Genomic DNA, 17,083 nt, shown 5'->3' with positions numbered 1-17,083 from the left:
CTGTGGCGAGCAGGGCTGGACAAGAGCCGCGAGAGAACGCCCGTGGCCGGTGACGTGAGTGTTAACGATTGTCAGCTGTGCGTGCACGGGTCTCGCATCTCTCACGGAGGGGCTTCGGAAGCATAAGAGAGGAGCGACAACAGGATCAGGCCTGGACTTTATGTTGTGTTTGATTATGTTTGTGTGGCCGGCAGTCGACCGTGAGGGAGCAGCCGGCTTTTATAAGTTAGTTTTATTGTTTGTTTTTGTTATATTAAAAGTTGTTTTACGTGCGCCGGTTCCCGTCTTCTTCCTTCCTTTTATTGAACCGTGTTACAGCATCAAACTCAAGAAAGTAATTCCATAAAAGCATTGAAAAAGTAGTCCATATGACCTTTTGAACTGTATTGCTAGCTCCTGAAGCTATGATATTATTTATCTTATTTATCAAAATAAAAGCTTGGACATTGAACTATAAATAACTCCTTTGTTGTCCATGAAGAAAGCCATGCAGATTTCTTTCGCCCGCAAAATTTTATTCCAAACCAAAAAGATCATGTTTCCAGATCTCACATTTAAGATCTAACATTGAAATTTCTCCATAATGAATATAAAATACGCTATACAAAAACATCAGTTATCTTTTTTGTCTTTTCAATAAACAGAATTTATTGAAGAAATATCCTGATGCCCGTCTCCCCTTTAAAAAACACGAACGCTCTCACTCTCTTCTCAAAGGTGCACTCTGCGACCTGCCCGCTCGGTCTGGGGGCTTACGCATGCAAATTAATCTTATAACGGAGTATAACACAGTCCTCAGATCAGGCTCTACATGTGGTCAGTAAGAAGGATGTCGGGTGTGGGTGTCCATCCAAAGACCCGCTCCGGTCCATTGCACCAGAGTTTCTGACCTCTACCATATTTTATCCACAAGAATCTGTATCGGGTCCCTCGGAAGAGCCGCGGGAATGCAGACCTCTACATGCAGGTATTGAATGAAATGAGAGTGAATAAAAAAATGCAGCAGCCACTTATTTAGTGTTTTTCTGTGTATTTTTTCCAGTTGTCCATGGAGCTTAATCCTGCTGCACCACTTATTACTGTGGTTTACCAAAAGCAGTTGCGTTGAATTTTAAGGAACGAAGTTTCCCAGCAAGATTCATTCCTGTTTTTTGAAAAATTACATTAATCATAAATCCTGAAAGCCTCGAATAAATTATTTCCCTGCGATCTTCTGCTGTGCTGTTTAAATAGAGATGTTCTCCTTTTTGTCGTCTCCAGTCGATTGCAGCTGATGGGAATCTTCTTCTCATTGTGATTGGGACAGAAGCAGAAAATAGGGCGTGACAGCGTGAGATTTCATTTTTGTTTATCCTGGTCTGTCTGGAAGATTCACGTCTCTTAGGAAACAAACAAATTTATAGGACAGATCGACAATTAGGTGTACAAATTACTGGCAAAGTCACCAAAGTCTGTGGGGGACATCTGTGGTGTCATTATCAGCCTTATCTAATGGAAAACATCTGCTCGCGTAGCAGCACCCCCACAGGAGAACAAGTGACACTGTCAGGAGTAAAAGAAAAAACGAGCTAGAGAGAGTTTTCTCTGCATCACTTGCTTTTGCCTCTCTCTGTGTCGGATGGGACACTCCCCCTTCTCCTCCTCCGTCTCTCTTTCTCGCAGTGTGCCAGAGAAGCGGCGCTGCTGATTGAATCAGGCTCTTTGTGAGCTGATGCTCAGTAATCACTGCACGCAAATCAACTCTCTGCTCCAAACAGAGTCAAAGTGTGAGATGTACCAATGAAAAAATCCTACGGTTTCCATTTGAACGCTGTTTGTTACTTACATCTGTCAATCAAACTTGTAGCTCTCCTCTATCTCGCATGATGTTACTACTCATTAGAAATGTTTTGGTAATGACACCTTAAAAGAAGACCGATGTTTTCAAGTGTGTGACTTTATGAAGGTATATGAATGAAGAAGTGTGAGAGGAATATGTGCTTTTACTTTGTATTAATGAAGCAGTGTTTCTCACACTAGATGCTGCATTATAATCATGCTATTTCTCAACCAAATACCTAACATTCTGTGTAAACCTCCTAGAATAATGTTGTCATTAATCTTTTTGTTTTTCTCTTGTAGTTTCATTCCTGAGAGAAAAACTTCACCCTGCAATAATCGGTAAGCCTCTGTTAACTTGAAAATACTCTAAGCACAAACAGACATCAACACACACATGGCTCTCTCTTTTGTGCCTCATATCCAGGATTTTGACAGACGCTGCAGACGGTTTCCACATCTCCTGTGCTAAATCTGTTGGAAATTTTCAAAATTCTGTGAAATTATGATTCAATCTGTCCAAGCTGAGAATACTGTCTCCTTAGTATCTAAAATACGCAAATCAATTTAGACAAATTATTTACTAAACATTTCATCATCATGACAGCAGACGTGAATATTAGACGATTCAGTTTTTCCAAAATCTTGAGTTTGTAGATTTTGTGTTGGCTTCCTTCTATTTGATCATAAAACCCACATATGTTCTGTCCATGTGGTATATATAATACGGTGTGTGTGAATTCAATAAGGACTGGTGGGGGAGGTTCTCCACCTCGCCAGCACATGCTAATCTGTGCAATCTACACTCAGAGGACCAATGTTGATGTTTGTGGGGGAAGGAAATGTGTTGGGTTGGAGGAAATGACTGCCCCAGTCCCCTGAATCTGAATAGATGTTTAAAAACTAGGCACCATACACTTGCCGACTTTATAAACGGTTAAGGCTAAAATACGCTACACGACTGTTATCATACACATATTACCCACAAGTCAGCGTGAGTAAGCGGAATTTAGTGACGCTCCACCGCATCAATAAAATTAAATAACTGATGTGTCACTAAATTAATAAATATAACTATAGAGTTAACATCACATATGAAACGATGAATGAATAAATACTTAAATGGAAAGAAGAGCTGTATTTTGTTAATGGCCACAATGTAGTCTTGGCAACAACGTTGCTTTTTTTGGTAAAATCTGTCAACACGTGCAAGTAACCCCTCGCATCCTGTGATTTCTCACACCGCACATACCGAGTGACGTCTCTGATGCACGTTCAAATGTGGTACTGTGTAGATACACGCAGTATGTGTTGTAAAATCTTGATATCCTCCGACTGGAGTCTGTAGATAAAATTTTTTGTCTATACCCATCAACAACTACACGACATTCTGAGAAAAAAGTGTGTTTTGGAGGAGGCGTGTTCACAAGAGGGAGTGATCGTATGATTACACTGCTAGCCGGCAAACGTAAGCATTTTCAAAATGATCTACTCTGCCTTTAAGGACGGCTTGACACTAGCACTTTTGGTGCGTACCCGGGTTCGATAAACGTCAGAGTTAGGTTCTTGTGGATGATGTGAGCGCTGTCTTCCAAACCCAGGTGCGCACCCGCAATCGAACTAGGGTTCGTACCAGGCAATCGAACTAAATGTCTCATCAATAACAGACTGCAGCTTTATCCCTCGTCATGTTTTCATTCTTCTTATTATTATGAGTACATGTGGAGAAATTTTACCTGTATTTTGCATTGTGGTTTTGATGTGGTTTGGAACAGGGCAGAGACAGGGGCTTATTGGTTTACGCAACAGTATTGGGTGGGGTGAGGCTGGGAAAGCTCTTTGTGAAGGCAGGTGGGTAGAAGTGTCTTCTGTTTGGTCGATCGGCTGCTGGTGTCAACTGAACATTTATTTATGAAAAGCACATGTTATCATGACTTTTCTTTTAATCTCAGAAACAATACCCCAACCGTAACCTCTGTTTAAAGCAATTTCTCAGTCTTGACGTGTGGGGGAGAGGGGGTCTTAGAAACATGCATTGAGAATGAAATTGGACATGTATGTTGGACATGGTTTACAGACAGGTACATTTTAAATGGAATGGAACTGCTCAAACTTTCAATGGGACTATCAATAGGGACCTAATGGAATTTAAGACATGAATATACACTCACCTAAAGGATTATTAGGAACACCTATTCAATTTGTCATTAATGTAATTATCTAATCAACCAATCACATGGCAGTTGCTTCAATGCATTTAGGGGTGTGGTCCTGGTCATGACAATCTCCTGAACTCCAAACTGAATGTCTGAATGGGAAAGAAAGATGATTTAAGCAATTTTGAGCTTGGCATGATTGTTGGTGCCAGACGGGCCGGTCTGAGTATTTCACAATCTGCTCAGTTACTGGGATTTTCACGCACAACCATTTCTAGGGTTTACAAAGAATGGTGTGAAAAGGGAAAAACATCCAGTATGCGGCAGTCCTGTGGGCGAAAATGCCTTGTTGATGCTAGAGGTCAGAGGAGAATGGGCCGACTGATTCAAGCTGATAGAAGAGCGTCTTTGACTGAAATATCCACTCGTTACAACCGAGGTATGCAGCAAAGCATTTGTGAAGCCACAACATGCACAAACTTGAGGCGGATGGGCTACAACAGCAGAAGACCCCACCGGGTACCACTCATCTCCACTACAAATAGGAAAAAGAGGCTACCAAAGAGCTCACCAAAATTGGACAGTTGAAGACTGGAAAAATTTTGCCTCGATTTCGAGTCAGAATTTGGCGTAAACAGAATGAGAACATGGATTCATCAAGCCTTGTTACCACTGTGCAGGCTGGTGTTGGTGTAATGGTGTGGGGGATGTTTTCTTGGCACACTTTGGGCCCCTTAGTGCCAATTGGGCATCGTTTAAATGCCACGGCCTACCTGAGCATTGTTTCTGACCATGTCAATCCCTTTATGACCACCATGTACCCATCCTCTGATTGTTACTTCCAGCAGGATAATGCACCATGTCACAAAGCTCGAATCATTTCAAATTGGTTTCTTGAACATGACAATGAGTTAACTGTACTAAAATGGTCCCCACAGTTACCAGATCTCAACCCAATAGAGCATCTTTGGGATGTGGTGGGACGGGAGCTTCGTGCCCTGGATGTGCATCCCACAAATCTCCATCAACTGCAAGATGCTATCCAATCAATATGGGCCAACATTTCTAAAGAATGCTTTCAGCACCTTGTTGAATCAATGCCACGTAGAATTAAGGCAGTTCTGAAGGCGAAAGGGGGTCAAACACAGCTTGGAAACAATGTGTATTGTGAAAAGCATGGTATAAATAGCATTAATTTAAATAGACAAATAAATTCAACTAGTGTCAATTTTAAGTCCTGGCCAGGATTTCAGGTGCGTCCTCTGGAAGTTGCATTTGTCCACCATATACAGTACATCATCAAGGATTATTATTTTAGGTAAAACCAACTGTTAGATTTCAAGGTAAGAATGAAACTACAATGACTGTACCTCTTAAGAGAAATTAATGTTAATTTTATAATGTTTTTTTAACTGAAATGTGAGAATTTCGACGACGTATTCAACAAACGCCACCTCTGGAGGACACACCCGAAATCCTGGCCAAGACTCACCCTATGGTCACCCTATGAAAACCAAACCAAAAAATCCAATTACACTTAAATGCATTTTTCCTTACACCCTGTCTACACAGGACGCAATGCGGCACCATGCTATGTGACAAATAACAATAGAATCCATTATGATTCGAAATTTAGTTCGCACTGGATGCAGCGCGATGTGACACTCGCATCTGGTGTAGACAGTGTAAGATACTTTGACATTTCAGTTAGTTCTTTTCACACTGATATATGTTTAAGTGTTTGCTTTTCTAAAAAATAAAAATAGGTCGCGGCAATATTATTTGTTTGTTTCCGATTGAGTCATCTGGGAATACGGGGGGGGGCATGATCCTGTGGATCCACACTGCGCTTACTACTGCACAAACTCTGGCTCCAAATGACATCATCAGAACAACATGTCAGCGGCTATATCTGAAACATTAACACTTAATTTGACACGTCCTATATCTTTTTTACGATCTATGGGTGGCACGAACAAATGTGCTTATATGATGTAATTACGCCAAATGCGTAAATGTAAATCAAAACAATGTATTTTTTCTCCTGACACTATTTGCAATGTGGGATGTTTTCAGATCTTGTGCATTGGTGATTATAAAATGTTTGTATGTTTTTGTACTTCATGCAGAGGACAATGTCATGGGTATGGAAGTATTGCATTTGTTGAAATGTATTACTGTCCTTCAGTATAACAAATCAAGCAATAATGGAAGCATTTGCATACAGATGGAGACAGAAATGCAAAAGCTGCTGGTTGCTTCCTGCTGTGCTGCCTCGTGCCATTTTTTCAATGATGGGAATTGAAAATGGTGGCAGGCAGGCTGTTGCTCGAAAGACTTTCATTGAAAAATGACAATGCGATAACAGAGGTTGACTTGTAGATTGCGGTTTAGCTTTTAAATTGAGTGGAAAAAGAAAGACTGTCGCTTAAATCCACTGTTGTTTCTATTGCATTGCTATTTACTTACATAAACATCTGTTCAACATGCCTACAACAAGCCCAATACAACCGGCGCAAACTGGTTGTGACTGAAGCATCCTCCAGGGGCATTGTGGTTGGTAGACCACATTTTTGCTCTCTCTTTTCAGTTTCTTTGCGGTATGTTCTGATTGCTTTTGGCCAGGCTCATGATTGATCAAGTGCAAAAGAGGATTAGTGGATGCAGAGAGAAGGGATTCAATTCCAACAGTGCTCGCTTTGCTTATGACATTCAGCTCTCCTGCAAAACGCAGTGGAAGGGTGAAATAGTGTAGTGATCCACCCTTAGATCTGAGCCTAGACTCGTAATCTTCCTTCCAATAGTTTCCATCCATCAGCATTTAACTGACAGAACACTCAGGAAGGCAGCAGCCATGTTGGACGCAGTCACACACCAGTCTCCCGGATGAAATGTGCTTAGACCAGTGACAGTCTGTTTTTTTTTTTTAAATGGCTCTGAAAGGATGTGGAATAAGCAGAGACGGCGTTTACTCACCAACAGCTTCAAATCCACCTTTCACTTGTCCACACTTTCACATCACATATAAGATCATACAGGCATTTCTTTTCAACAAAATGAAGAAATTATATTTAAACAAGCATTTAATAATAAACTGTATGGTAAGGGGTAGTATGGAGGTCTTTATTATCGACATATGCCAATAAATATGCAATTATTGTTTTTTATTTTAATACTCACCATCTGCCCAAGACAGATGTATGAACATTGCAAGATGAATAATATTTGTTACGTTATTTGTGAATAATTCAAAAATGTACTCCATGTGCTGGTGTTACGCAGTCACAGTTTATTGCACTAAATATCCACACATCTTTTTGATTACCTGTGTTTTAATTTGGATGAACTTGGATCACAGATTTTGCACTGCTTCCACCTCGCCGCTACTTATGCAATAAACTACAGTTAACATATTCTTTATATTTAAGAATTACCTTTAACAAGTTTTATATTTAATCCTGTTTGCTGTTAATTTCATTTTATGTTTGGCCTATATTTTAGACTTGCACCCGATTAACGTTGTCATTGGAGGTTTTTAATGACAACATCTGGCTGTGGGTTTGAAGCGATTGTCACACACAGTATACGGTATATGTAGATATAAATTGGAGTCTTCAGCAGAATTAGAGCTTTAAAAGGCCCATTATAAACAATATGATGGCAGGTTTGTTATCTGTAAGTCTTTGTGCATGTTCGTGCATTCATTCAGTTCCTTGGAAACTGAAAATGGGGCCATACACTTGAGTTTGGGGAAACGCCGCCACTGCACACATGCTTTTGAATGCATACAGATCCAATTCTGGAGGCCATGAGAAACTTATGACTATTGCTTTGAAGAGAAAAGTAGTCTACGTGTCCGATTTGCATTGAAGAAAAGTGCTATTGTAATGGATAACAGCACACATGTGATTCGGCTGTAGGCACGAGGATTCTTTAATACAACACAATGAATGCAAGTGTCATTTTTCTTTAATACAGAAATTTTAATAAGAGCAGTATTGGATAACACTTTTATTATATTGTAGATTAAATTTGTCCAGTTAATTCATATCTTTAGTTTGTCTATCAACCAAAATCAGTTCCACAAGAAGCCAGAGGCATCAAGCATAGTGTGTTGCCAAGAAATGCACAGATAACAGCTGGTGTGGAACAGAGTATGTGAGTGAAGCATCCCCTAATAGCCTCTAAGCAGTCGGATGTTTTTCAATTTAATCTCTTCTCCCATTTTCCATTCCCTCTAGATTTTGTGTATTATGTATGTTGTGATGCATTCCTGGGCTCATTGAAAGTTTCATTGTATATATGCTTGAACTAACCAGATAATATGTTTTTGGAACTGCTTTTCATAGTGTGAGCATATATGTGTTTTGTATTACAAGTATACATGCCCTTGCAGAATGGCATATTCCCTGTGTTCCAAACATTTAGGCAGTTTCACACAGAACACAAATTGCAAACAATTGACAAGAGGCAAGAGTTTGCCTTTGTGAAATCCACTGTTACTACAAGTTGTATTATTATTCAACCATTTTCTCTTTCGGGTCAAAACAGATATCTGATTATATTTAAAAATGATATATAGTAAATACATAGTAAATAAAAACAGCCATTATAGCCACAAGATACCATAATAAATGTACTATTTATGAGCATGTGTTTAGATAACATTTTCCTTTACTACTAACAATATTTCTGCTAAATTTCAAATAGCTTTTGCCTTTTATATATTTTTTCCATGATTTTAACTAAACTGTAGTTCAGTTTGATAATAATCTTGTCTGGCATATTTACAACAAAAATCTATTTATGACATGTTAAGTAAAAGACTATTTACCTTCACCCCAAATTAATTATTTTCTTAATTTGCCACTTTCCTATGTTTTGCCCATTTGTCAATAAGAATGTTTTACTTATTTAAAGCACAGTAAAATGTAATATGCTCCCTTATTATTTTATGTATTTTAATATGTACAAGTCAGAATAAGCATGTCGTTTGAATTGGTACATAAATATTGTTACACTGAATGACAATGTAACATTATTTCAACCAAATTTTGACATTTTACACACTTATATTTAATTTGCGTTCTATGGACAGATTTAGATGTTCTCTAGATGTATGACTGCAGGCGCAGACAGCAGATAGTAACAACAACTTTTAATTCATTTAAAACAAAACCCAAGATGGGGTAAGCAAGACAACGGAAATATATACAAAACATTAAACAAAAACTTCCCACAAGGGGGCAAAACAAAGGAAGTCCAAACAGCAAGAAATAAGTAGTCCACTAAACACGACTAGCAATTCTGGAACAAATAATCCTTACTGGGACTTGGACACGCGAACCGGCATGGGACAGAGAACAGGAGGGCCTTAAAAGACGAAAACTAACTAGTGAAGATAACAAAGGGAAGGTGAGGGGAATTAAACACATTTTATTCTTTATGTCTGTCTGGTTTGCTCCAGAATTAAATCGATAAAATTAACGTTACAGTAAAGACAGCACGTTGTGCTGGAAAAACACTACCCAAATACTTTCCGTCAGACTCGCCTAACACTTTCTGTTTCAGAAAATTACAAAAAACGTCTTATGTTGTCTGTTCTCACTAGCGCTTCAATTATCAAAAATATTTTAATAATGTAAAATATATATTATATGGCGTTTTACTCGTGGGTGTATTGGATCATTGCCACGCATTATGTATGCGTGTTTTATTATGTCTGCTCTGTGTTACTATGCTGGGGAGTGAATCATTGTTTATGTAGCCTACAAAGTACAATTAAAAAACGGAAGACCATGATTATTCAAGAACATTAAAATTTAATGTGCAGCATTGAAAGCGACCCATTAAAAGACTGGAGAAGGACAATACAGCTGTTTATGGTAAGCATTTAATAAGGTCTAATTTATTGATATTAGTTAAAGCGCAATGTAATACTTTGTATTTCTTAACCTTGGTTCATTTTAAAGTTCTACATTTATTAAGTTTTCACAATTTAAGTTTCAACATTTTACATGTGGTATTATGAATGAACAAAGAATCTTATCTTAATTACAATAAAAAAAGTAATCTAACCTTAGCAGTATAGGATTTCTTATTTACTAACAAATATTAACAAGTTACACTATGTTAAGGGTGTAGCATTATTTAAACACGCAAGCTAGGGTGTATAAACGCAAAACACTTAAATGAATAGTAGCAGCCTAAGTGCATAGATATTAATTTAATGTTTAATATGCTGTATATTAAAGTCGCAAAAAAGTCTGTAAATCTCGCATTCTATTAAAATTAATTTGTAGGGAAGTTGCTTTACATTCCGATTAAATTGAAAGAGGCCTATGGTCACTCTGTTTAGTTGAGTCAGACCTGCTTTTCTCATAGCCGCACATGACCTCCAACCCTGAGGCCTGCTGGGCTGTAAAAATAATAAGAAGAAAGAGAAAAAGCACAATATGAGAAATATGATCTTTCTTCTGAAAATCTCCTGAGCCGGCCACTACAGTTTTAGACAGACGTTTGTGTCATGGGGCGGAGGAAACCCTGACAGATCATCTTTCAAAAAGTCTTCTCACATTATGTAAAAAGTGTTGTTGTTACCTTTAGGAGCTATTCCTACCTCAACTGACCCTTTAAAGCAGTGCAAGTCAACTGGCGGCATGCCAATCATCAAGTGGACCTGAGAGACTTTAAGAATGTTGTGCTTTAAGAAATGCATGACCTGAGACGCCACATCTTTGATAGTCCAAAATGCTGGTACATTCAATACGAAATGTAATTCCCTCGACTCATAGCGATTGATGTCTTATAAAGCGATTTGATCAGTCTGTCCAGGAAACTTAATGTTATTTACTATGCTATAATCGGCAATCCACAGCCACATGCAGACGGTTTGCGCACGCGATAGGTCGCATTCTGCCCTTGAAAGTAACTGCAGGAAGGGGACACTACACAAAGTGTTGTCTAAGTGGTCAGCTGGTGGTTAGAGCGTTGGGCTTGTGAGGGTTGGGCTTGTTGGGTTGCCGGTTCAAATCTCAGTGCCAGCAGGTCATGACTGAAGTGCCCTTGAGCAAGGCACCTTACCCCTGATTGCTCTGCAGTAATGTGCCACTGTAAAAAAAAAAAAAAAACTACTTCTAAGTCGCTTTGGATAAAAGCGTCTGCCAAATGAATAAATGTAAATGTAAATGTAAGTCAGATAAGGGGAAAACTATGTTGTTTTATTACTGCATTCATTATGTATGATTTTAAAAGCTATAATCCAAAAACAGCTGTTCATCTCCCTCAATAACTTGCACTTCAAAGGATCTGCCCTTCTAAGAGCGTGGGGCACATGAATGGGATAGGAATTCACCCGAAGATTTACATTTAGTCATTTAGCAGACCCTTTTATCCAAAGCGACTTACAAAGATGCAATAATACGAAGATGCAATAATATCTATGATAATGGCGTTCTGTTTCTTGCACGGAGCAGTTGTTTTGTTTTATGAGACGCCAGTTTAACGTCAAGGGGCAGACACTTTTGTGCTGCATTTATTAGAGTTTTTACTATTATCAATTCGACTTTCATTAATTCAACCATCTTCATAAATCTTCTTGAAAATCTTGGAAGTAGGCTACTGGGGGACTGGGGGTGAATAGATTATTTGCCAAAAATTATTAGCAAATTTGTGTGCATGTTTTAATATATGACCTATAAGTATACAGCAACAACAACCTTATAAAAGGAACAAAATTGAATAAATAACACAACAGAAATACAAAATAACAGAAGAAATGATAAGGTAAAAAACTGGCTCACATCCGATTTATACTTTTGCAATCTGGCCCTCAAAGAAAAGTCCCCTGCTTTAAAGAGTCTATCAAATGACTTGACAAGTGCACATTTATTTCTTGTATTGAGGTATTTCCCATCAGAATAGGTGGCTGGAACAAAACATAACAAATATGCTTTCTTTTGCTGTCAGACAGGGGGGGGTTTAGCGGGAGGAGATGTTCTTATTTCAGACAACAATATATTTATTTTATTAAAATGCAGCCCATATACACCCCTGAGTGCATGATAAATTATCAATATGTTTGCTTTGTTGTCTTGAAAGGAAAAAGCTTTAAATTCGTATACTGTATGTGATGGAAGTAATTTTGTAAACTTTCATGATCATTCTGGTAAGCAAATATCTATAGCCTCAAAGCCTTTTAAAATGTATTTGTATCATACATTATTAGTTCTGGTCATACGGGGCCTACGAGAGTATGTACTGTATTACATGTTTATGTGTTTCTCCTACACCCCTCAATTTCTGAACCCATTGCCCTAGGTGCTGTGTTTCTTTTTGAAGTAAATTTTTGTGGCTGTTATGTCCTATTGTTGAGAAATTTGAGGAGGAACACTGTGTTCTGCTGTGCTGTGCAACTCGGGGCGACATATAAAAAAGTGCAGAGATGGTGGTGTTGTGCGGCAAAGGTTATTGTGCTCTACTTGTCTGCATCCTTTCTTTTTTCTGTTAGGGTCCCCTGAGGCCCGCCTTACTCTGTCTTCTTCTTAGTGCAGAGAGCGGAACGGAGTTGAATGTTAACCTCTTTAACAGCTGCACATTACTACATAGTAGCAGTATATATCCCAAGGCTTTCTTTTGCATTGTGGTAAAGGATGAACGGAATATAACATTGCTTCAGCTCAATATGCAAACACACACAATAAACACAGCACAGAGCACCTCTGCTGATTTCATATGGAAAGCAGGAAGATGATTGTGAGGAAAAAGACAGTAAACTGTGTCTGAACAGACTGATCCTTCTTCACCAGAGACATGTTTGTCCTCAGACAAGATAGTCTCAACACACCGAAATTCATGAGCATTGTGTGTTTGTGTCATATCTAACCTCATGAATAAATGATGACTTGAGGAAAAGCTGTCAGTGCAGTGGGTGGAGCTTATTCATGTTTCTCCACAGAGTGCTGCGATGATGTGAGCGCATTTCTCCCTGTCGTGACCATTTCCTTCTTAGCCTTCATTTATCAAACACCTCATCACCTTGAGTGCTGACCCGTCCCTAAACCACAAATCACATAAGTCTGCTTTTAATCAACTCTGTTGTTTCCTATTGGCAGATGAAAAGTTCATTTGTTGTTGATGCTGCAATTCCATGGTTGTGTTCCACCCTCATGTCATTCCAAACCTGTTTGACTTTCTTTCTTCTGCACAACACAGAAGAAGATCATTTGAAGAACTTTTGTAACCAAACAATATTGTCCTCCATTGACTTTCATTGTATGCACACAAAACCATTTCTCAAAATATATCTTGCGTTCCCAGTACAATCTAGCATTTGTTATAATGAGAAATGATAGTCATATTTAGACAAAATGTTATAAAGTTTTGTGGATATTATGTTTTGGACATTACTGCTCAATAAGTGCAAAAGATTTGCAAAATTCTGATATACTGACATACATAACATCCAGTGGTGCGTCAGAAATCTGTATTCAACAGCAGACACAGGTGCCATTATGACTCATACATCACAGGTCTAGGAAAGGTCATGATGATCATTTTCGTGTGGGGACATTGATACAGCATTATGAGAATGTTGTCATGGTTGAGATGGATTTTACTTGTCAAAACCATCCAACTTCAGTTGTAACAGCAAGTGGAAATGTATGGTTCAGTGTGTCACCGGGAACACACTGTTTTTCATTAAGGATTAAGTGCAACCATTTATTCTTTAAAATGTAGTGTTATCGCGGTGTACATCACAATACATGTTAGAGCCCGTAAGAAGAACATTCTTGCTTGCAAAATTGAGACTAATACTGCTGCTAATGGAGATATATGCTTCATTTTGTGTCTTGGCTTGTGTTGTGCTTGCATAAATGCAGGGAATGAGGGATATTTGGGAAGATAACTCATTCTTCTTGTTTTTTCTGCTTAACACCATCTCATTTAGCCCAGTTTTCCATTTTCTTGCTCCTTTTGCTTCTCGGTGTTCTTTTGGTCAACCTTCTCTCTCTCATTCTCTCTCTCTGTTGCTCTGGAGGCATTAAAGGGTCTGAAAGCTCCCAGCAGCTGCTACAACGCAGATGGCTGAAAGGATGCAAGCAGTGGCAGCTTTGTCCAAGATGTGTGTGTGCGCTCGTACATGTGTGTGTGTTTGTGCATAGGGGTGAGGCAGAAGGAGAAAGAGTGAGAGGAAGGGGTAAAAACCTGTTAAACTGCTGTTTTTGCTTGTGGTTGCTTGATTTTGCAGGGTTGTTGATGGTTGAAAAACTGTCTTGAATGGCTGAAGTCATTAAATTTAGTTAAGAATAGGTTAAATGTGGGTTTCATTCACTCAACCTGCCAGGAATTCTTTCCACACCTTTCATCCTTTTTTTTGCTCTTAGCTCCTCCTGTCACCATCTGTGGCATATCCCACTGTTCTTTGTGCTCACAGGCATGGCAGTGCACACAGCACTGGAGCAGGCAGGATCGCTGCCCGCTGGTCAGTTTTGCTCATGAGAGTGAGTGATCCAGACGCTCAGCGGGTGTTTTTCTCATAGCAGAGAGAAACGCACAGTACATTCCACACAACTTATAACCACTTTTTTCTACATTATCTGAAAAATGTGCTGCTTATGGTGATCAAGAATTTTAGTGAGACCATGTTTGTTTCAAGTTCAAGTGGCTTTTGTCATTTCAACAATATACAATGTAGTACATGGTAAAACAAAACAACATTCCCCCAGGACCAAGGTACTAGACATACTTAAAACAAACACACAGACTACATAAAGTGCAAATGTGCAAATCTGTGCAAGTACAACATTTAGAGGCATACCTCTGCAGTCATCCACGGTTTCTGGTTTGGGTGTGTGGTGATGGTCTTGGAGACAGTGACATCATCGATGCACTTGCTGATATAGCTGGTCACTGATGCTGTGTACTCCTCCAAGGTTTGTGTTGTCACCGTCAGTTGCAGTCTCCCTAAACATGTCCCAATCAGTTGTCTTAAAACAGTCCTGAAGAGCATAGATGGCTCCTGCTGGCCAGGTTTTCACCCGCTTCAGAGCTGGACGGAATTAGCATAACCAGAAGATATGGTCCGAGTGTAATTCTTGTGTAAACGAGATCCAGCGTGTTTTCCCCTCTCGTTGCAAGGTCCAAGTCTTCTCCCCGAGTTCTGGGAGTGTTCTGACTCATAGACAGCAACGTAACTGACAGTCCTAGAGATCCTAGAGTTATCGTACGACTTCAGGGTGAGTAAACCATGGCAGAAGTCGGCGGAGTTTCCCTTTATAGTTCACTTTTGCACCTAAGAGTACATATTAGTACCTCAAATGTACATTTAGGTTCTAAATTAATGCATACTGTATATCTACCTAAATTCTACATACCGTATTGAATTAGGGTATAAGGGTACCTTTCCAGTGACAGCTTTTGTACCTTTTTCTGACTGTGAAAATCTTGCAAAGACTTAATAATTCCTTTAGGTCATTCAAACTGAATAATCTACATCGATATATTTGTTCTTTGGTGTTCAAAATACCACATTCAGATCTATAATTCAAAATCTAGTTACACCTGCAACTGAACAGAATGTTTCAGAAATCAAGAAATATTTCCTTATTACAAAGGTGTGATCTTCTGCTTCTTGTTTCTGGTAAACCATGCAAGCTGCTATTTTGAACATTTAAAACTATGCTGTAAAAGCATTGGTTATCTTTTTTTCACAAACATTTGAAGCCCATTCCAGGAAGTGCATGCTGTGATTAAAGGGATACTTTAAATTTTCTAAATTTTACTAAATATCCCCATGTTTTACCCTCCCTCAAGGCATCCTAACTGAATATGGTTTTCTTCTTGAAGAATAATGCAGTCAGAGTTATGATACCATCATTTTACTTCCAAGCGGTAGAATGGGAGTGAATGGGAATGGGACTCAAGCTCCAAAAAGTGCTTCCATCGATAAAAGAACTGGTCGACACGTCTCCGTGGTCTTAACAATGGTCTCCATATTCAGTTAGGATGCCTTGAGGATGAATAAAACATGATTTGATAGTAAAGTATCCCTTTAAAACAAAAGGGGGGCATACTACAGTAATACAATCTGAAATTAATGTTTTCTCTAAGGTTACCTTTAACTATAATTGTTATGTTTGTAACATATTTTTGATAAAATGTGATTTTTTTTAACCCCACTCAAGGTAGTGAAGTTCATATAACGATATGTATTATTAGAAGCGTGAGCGTCATAATACGAATAATCTATCAAATTAAAATAAGGAACTTGATCCGTGATTGTTATCTTAATTTGTCTCCATTCTGTCTTTCATTCTTGTTTGGTCGTATGATCGTATGGACTTGTTGGTTTGGATAGTCTGATTCTATTCTGGGAAATGTTTAACAGCTTGTACTTCAAAACAGACCATTGTTATTACTTACATGCTTGTATAAGTTCTTGGGGCCATATTTGTTTTTGGGAGGTACAAATTTGATTTTTTATCAGTCTTACAGTTTTTATGTGTTTTAATATAAGTTTTAATCTTCCACACTGCAGACAGAACCAGCAGGCAAGTGTAAGGACAATTAATAGCAGGTGATTTGCTTGTGGGCTTTGGGAGGACATACAGAGAGAAAATGACAGAGAGAAGGAGAGAGAGAGCAGGAAAGTAAATGTGAACTCTTTCACACGTTTCATTAAAACGTTACCCTTGCGGCTTTAATTATAACTATAATACGCTAAACCACTTCTGCCTGAATCTTCTTTCCACACTTTCTATCTGTTTATTCAGGTTCTACTTATGTTATTTGTTAGAACTGAAATGGTGTTGTTTTGTAATTATGATATTTTTCAATTCATGCATTGATTGTAATTAAACATTGTACATTGTCTAATACTAAAATTAGCTTTTTATTTACTGTACACTCATGTTGGCTTGTATTTATATCTTTGGAAGACAAATTTATATTATAATGTTCACATTTCCCAGTCCAGTGGCGCTTCATAGTAAGCATGTTTGTCAAGTTTAATAGCGGTCAAATAAAAAATCTCAAAAGTTATATTATGTTAATATTCTAATAGCTAATTGCAGTTGCAATTTTGTTGTTTAGTGGTGATTCCCTCTTTC

The 17,083-nt window shown here is 38.5% G+C and overlaps 1 protein-coding gene across 1 annotated transcript in view; it reads left to right on the top strand.

The window, feature by feature from the left end:
• Positions 1-17,083, top strand: part of apba2b (amyloid beta (A4) precursor protein-binding, family A, member 2b) — a 70,884-nt gene that overhangs the window by 16,887 nt on the left and 36,914 nt on the right. The window contains exon 2 of the mRNA XM_079454410.1: positions 2,122-2,160. The gene's annotated coding sequence lies outside the window, so the exon portion shown is untranslated. The remainder of the gene's footprint in view (positions 1-2,121; positions 2,161-17,083) is intronic.

The sequence above is a fragment of the Barbatula barbatula genome, assembly GCF_947034865.1.
Source record: "Barbatula barbatula genome assembly, chromosome: 1".
Classification (NCBI taxonomy): Eukaryota; Metazoa; Chordata; class Actinopteri; order Cypriniformes; family Nemacheilidae; genus Barbatula; species Barbatula barbatula.
This window is presented reverse-complemented; position numbering and strand designations above follow the sequence as displayed.